This window comes from Pollicipes pollicipes, unplaced genomic scaffold (assembly GCF_011947565.3).
Source record: "Pollicipes pollicipes isolate AB1234 unplaced genomic scaffold, Ppol_2.1 Scaffold_4740;HRSCAF=5597_pilon_pilon_pilon, whole genome shotgun sequence".
Taxonomy (NCBI): Eukaryota; Metazoa; Arthropoda; class Thecostraca; order Pollicipedomorpha; family Pollicipedidae; genus Pollicipes; species Pollicipes pollicipes.
The window spans coordinates 26,238,841-26,244,868 of NW_023596545.1; positions in this window are offsets into that span (position 1 = coordinate 26,238,841).

The following is a 6,028-nucleotide window of genomic DNA, read 5'->3' on the forward strand; positions in this document are numbered from 1 at the left end:
TCTAAAAACCTCACACAATGTATATATTTCCCGTAGAGCATGAATCATAGCCTGTCAAGGCAGTAGGCCAAGTTTCTCTCCAGGCAGCGAGTGTGTAGCTGCCGTAAAAAGAACAATCTGCGACACCACACATTATTGGTAAAGGCACATTGGTATCAATTTCTGAAGAACATTTAAGGCTTCTACGTTCAGCATGTCTGGAGAAAATGGTCCCAGGCTACTTTAAGTCACTTACCTATGCATGGCGTCATGTGAAAAGGTTTTCAGTTCTATTTTTACGAAAAACATCATGTTTTGCTGTCCACTAGCAACAGATAAGACACTTAACTAACACGTAGTAAGACAGAAGGCTGTGTACTGGGTCTACGCAAATTTGGTTTCTGTGGCTTAATCTAAAAATACCCGCCGCAAATAAGGTAAAGTTGGGAGCCGCTAGAATGCAAACATCGTCAGCATGGGTGGATGTAAGAGGTGGACCGCGTGGGAAGGAGGAGGGGGGACGGCATCTTCAGGTCTTTGTTTAATCTCGCCTCTTCGTACGTTGCTCAATTTTTGAAAGAGGCCAAGTTAAACACTGCAAAATGGTTAGTTTTTCCTAGTTTTGGAAGCTGACCCGCCATGTATAGAACGCTTAGGCTCACCGCAAAAGCAGGCTTATTTGAATTACTTCACATGTTATCCTCAATTCGAGATCAGACGGCGAAGAGTACGTGCCAGCTGTAGGCATTTTTCAACAGCAAAAATTAACGCATCTTTTACCCGGCGAAAGCCAGTGTTAACACTGCGACAAAACACACCAAAGTGTAGCAACCCAGTGTGTGGATAATTCATGACTATTTGGAGCTCGAAATGATAAAATGCAAAGTAGTTCAACTGAGCCTACTTTTGCGGTGAGCCTAAGCGTTCTCTACATGGCGAGTCAGCTCCCAAAACCAGAAAAAAGATCATTTTGCATTGTTTGACATGACCTCTAATCACAACTTGAGGGGCGTACGAAAAGGCCGAAGTTCAGCGATGAGTTGAAGCTGCCGTTCCCCTCCTCCTTCCCACGCAGCCCACCTCTTTCTTCCACCCATGCCGACGATGTTTGTCTTCGAGAGACTGACAACTTTAATTTATTTGCAATGGAGATTTACCAAATGGCCAATGCTTTCCTTTCAACTATCTCTCGTTTTCCCGCCTCATTTTGCCACTCGAAAAGCGGATATTTTTTTCAAACATTGTGCGAAGTATCCTGCTACTAAAATCGTAAAGTTGACAACGTCAACGGTATAAACAACTTGAAAACTTTACGATCAGGCTTGACATTGAATTATGTTAGCAAGAGAAATGTGTTTAAGAAGTGTTTTTAGCCAGTGGCGCACCCGCCACGACGATAATTAAAACCGCGGTGGGCAGTCGGTGGACTACGAGTCCGTGAAGTTGGCGATTTATTCAGACCTTGATTTATTCATACCTCGTTTGACATTGAATGGTGATCTTGAGAGGTCAGGACATTCTGACTGACGCTAGTTCTTTCTGTAGTGAATATTCTGACAGTTGGAAATTGAAAATCGACAGATAATTTTTTAGTAATATCGAGCTCCCCGTCCTTTGACTCAGCTTTTGACCTTGAAGGTCACATGATGTTGCAAAATAAGGGTATTTTTGGTGTTCTACTGCCGCAATCGACCCTACAACCCTTTTTCAGACAATTCAAAACTCGTCGCTGAATAAATCGCTTGATAAATTGCTAGCTCACGGACATCCAGGTCTGTCCGTTATTATTAGAGATGCAACTATTTTGGCAATTGTTTACTATAGCTTCATGCAGTTTTCATTTATGATAAATTTGGCTGCTTATTAGCTACGCTTGAAGAGTACACAATATATCAACCGACAAAGACCACAGTAAAAGACCATGACAAAGTCCTATTGAATCTAACTAGAGAAAATGCAGCATGCCAAGCCACAAGTCCGCTTCCTCGACCAACATTACACACCTGCGTAGGTTTGACTCATTTGGGAAGCTGAAAGCTTCAATCTCTGCAGTAGGATACCAAGCCATTGTCTTTTTAAGTTGTGCAATACGGATTCACTCAACTTAGGCATACAAAATTGTGTATGGCTTAAGTCAATCGAAGGAGAGATTAGCTACAACAATATAATGTTTCTCATGGGGCTTTGTTAGGCTTGACAGTACAAACATCACGACTCATGTGTGGAACGTATTCTATATTAGAGCCAAACTAACTTAAGATATCCAGTACAGAAGGTCAAGTTTTCCAGGCTAATTTATCCAAACGAGTTGAGAGCGCAAAATTTGACCAGACAAAAAAAAAGAAACGACGCATGCTATCAGTGTCGGTCAGCTTAGACACACAGGTTTTTGAAACTATCTTCCAAAAATGGGCCCCACTTGAACTTTAAATCGATGGAGATCTGGGGAAAAAATGATTAAGATGAAACTGCAGCCAAGCGCAGGTGCAAGAAGACATTTTAATATCGTGGCATTTGTTTGCACCGCATAAGCGTGGGCTTCTTGCAATGAACCTAGGCGAAACAATATGGCTGAAACATCATGCACGCCTAACAAAACTAAGTCTAATGTGGGCAGGGTTAAAGCTTCTGCACTACATTACAAAACCAGGTTTTTTCAAGTGCTGACGGGGTAGCCTGCTCAAGATTATGGTATTTTAAGCTTAAACGTGAGTAGATCATGAAATGGAACATGTATATATCATCACATCAGCCACAAAAAGAGAAATATTCTCAGTCTCATCCCCTCGGCGAACCCAAGATGCCCTGTGCAGGGGGTCGATTTTTCCAGATTAGCTTATCTTAACGAATTGAGAGCGCACAAGTTTGACCAGACAAAAAAGATGCATCTTATCAGTGTCCGTCAGCACAGGCACACAGCTTTAAAGCTATCTTCTGGAAATGAGCTGCACTTGAATATGAAATCGATGGAGATCTGGGCAAACCGCAACCAAGCGCAGGTGCAGGCACATATTTTTACCTCATAGCTTTTATTTGCACCGCATCGGCGTGGGTTTCTTGCAACGAACCTACGGCGAAACAGGATAGCTGAAACATCAGGCAGGCATAACCAGTGTATCTCTGATGCAGGCAAGGTTTGAGCTTCGGAACTGCATTACAGAACTCGATTTTTCAATTGCTATTGGGGAGGCCGCCTAAAAGTAGGGTATTTAAACCTTAAACGCGAACAGATCATGAAATGGAAAGTGTATATCTCATGATATCAGCCTGAAGGAGAGTAATGAGGGCAATATTCGCAACCTCATCCGCTCGGCGAACCCGAGATGCTCTGATGACCGACATGGGGGTGTCAAGGCCACTGGGTCAATGCCGGGAGGGACTCGTATACAGCCTGCACCGGCCGACGCGTTAGCATCAGTTCAGCTCCCAACTACCACAAAGCCAATATGTGTTCCAAGGTGAGGAAAATGCGTGCATAAGACAACCACGCTTGCATCTCCGTATAAGCTATCTAGTCTGACTCACCTTCCACTCATCGTAATAACGCGATGAAGCATTTCCATTTGTGTTGTAGTGTGTGCAGATATATGCAGCTTTGTAATTAAATATTTGCCACGCTTGTGTCACCTTGGAAAACATTGTGCTACATTTGCTACGACTTACCGCGACCATCTGTTGTGTACTATCCGCTAATATCTCAGAGGATGTTTTCCCGCGCTGGCAGGTTCCCATCGCGTTCCTGCTGCTGGGTGCGGCCGTGGTCTTCTCGGCCCCGCCTCCTCCGTACCACGCCACCAAGGCACCGGTCCAGTACGAGTACCAGTACACCGTCTCAGACGAATACGCTGGGCTCGATTACGGCCAGACGGAGAGCCGAAACGGCTACGAAACGACCGGCTCGTACCACGTGCTGCTACCCGACGGCCGCGTGCAGCGGGTACAGTACAGCGTGGTCGGCGATCAGGGGTACGACGCTGATGTCACCTACGAGGGTGAAGCCAAGGAGTACCAGCCCGCTCCCAAGTACGAGAAGCCGGCGCCCTCTTACCACCACGCGCCCGCATACCACCCCAGGCCGTTGTACCATGCCGTTCCCGTGTACCACCAAGCGCCCGTCTATGGTGCTCGGCATTATGGCGGCGCCCGGGCCCGCACGTACAACCTGCAGAAGGCGACCGAGGCGCCCCTGGCGGAAGCCGAGGAAGCTGCAGCTGAGGAGCCGGCCGCCGTTGAGGAGGCGGAGGAGGTAGCGGAGGAGGTGGAGGAGGAGGTCGCTGAGGTCGAGGAAGCCGAACCAGAGGCGGATGCCGCCGCCGAGGGTGGCGAGGAGGTTTATCAACAGGACGCCGAATAGAGCATCCCGTAGTGGACTGTTCTTCCGAGACGGCGTCATGTCAACTGTTTTTTGTCGCGTGAAACCAAATCGTGAAACATGTGAAATATAACATAATGCGATAAATTGTTCTGATAAAGCAAAACAGGATGGTATGATCAATATTCACGCATAAAAAGGGTTGAAGGAGGTGGTGAGGTACCCATTAGGTGTCTAACACCTCGAGGCAGCCACTGCTTGTAGCTTACACTGTTTTCGACAAAAGGAAATTCCATTCATTCCAGACTATGCTCTTTAAGTTCTAAGACAATTAATGCAGCCAGTATCACGACACGTGTCAAGCCCATTAGATCCGTAGCGCAATTTTAGAAGCATTGCATTGCGAGGAGCCAAATGTCTTCGCATTTGATTGGCATGGAAATAACAAACTGTCGTAAAAGCAGAAAGACTCAGGACATGGTTTGAGATTGGGTCCTCATATTATCAATCTGACGTCACATCAGCACGTGTCCAACACATTCTAACCGAGGGGAGAAAAGGCGGCGGTCGAACTGGCAAATGTGTGAGACGTTGTGCGCAGTTAAAAGACTGTCGTCACCTCGGCCACCAGCGTAGAAAAAGGCGTGAAAATGTGAAAAGCAGTCGTGCTGCTCAGTGCGATGCACTACCTGTGTATCACCAAAAGATTTCAGCGCTGTCTGACCGATCGGCGCATTGGTTGTCGGCCGGAATCAGCGAATACCATTTTCTGTGAAAGTGATTTCGATTACAACCGCACTGCGGTCTAAACCGAGAGAGATTGGGAACGAGAAAGATTAAGCAGTTCGCGAGAATTGCCTAGACGTGCAGTCCAGTCCATCGCGACTAGCATTCGTCCACAATATTTAGGCCTCTTGTACTAGCTTGGCCACATTTCCTGAAACGTAAGTGATTACCATAAATCATTTTTTTTAGACCGGAATGGCTAAACCTGGCCAGAACCATACAGGTCGTCAATTTTCCAAAAACGTTGTTAGTATACAAGCGCATGAATGTTACGTCACCTCTATCTATTGGTTTGTTACGGAAGAAGGATTTTTCCAGGTACTGATAAGACCCGTTTATATGGTTTTCCGATACATTTAGCTTCATGAGAGCTGGTCTAGTGTTGTCTACGCGATAAAAATTATCGAACACCCTTGTAGTGCATTCCAAGTTCAAATACGTAAGAAACAGTTCAAGTAGCTAAACAGTCTTCCAGTGCGCTAGGTTGCCATAAACCTCCTTCATCATTTGCAAATGCCATTGAAATGAGTGGCATATGGCAGAGGTGTGGTATGCCTGTGTATGCCTGTGTATGCAATGTGGTCAGCCTGCTGCAACCTTACGGGCTTTATCTTAGAAGTGGAACAGTTCACCTGGCCTTGGTCTGACTTGGAGTTAGTTTTGAAAGGCGGTTTCATTTTTCCTGAATGAATCTGGTAGACTACAAGGCAAAATTTCCAAGCAATGCTAAGTTCCGAAGGATCTTTGGTAAAAGCACATGATGTGATCACAGATCTCAGAAGACACGGCAGCAAAACTACATAAGCATATGACAGGTCACAGGTATTCCACCAAAACCTTTAAAGGGATCCTGAATCATACAAGACTTGCCCACAACACTTCTAAATTGGGTCAAGATTCCGAAAGATCCGAGGACCAAGACTGACAGAGTCGATCCCTGGCTCGTTCGAT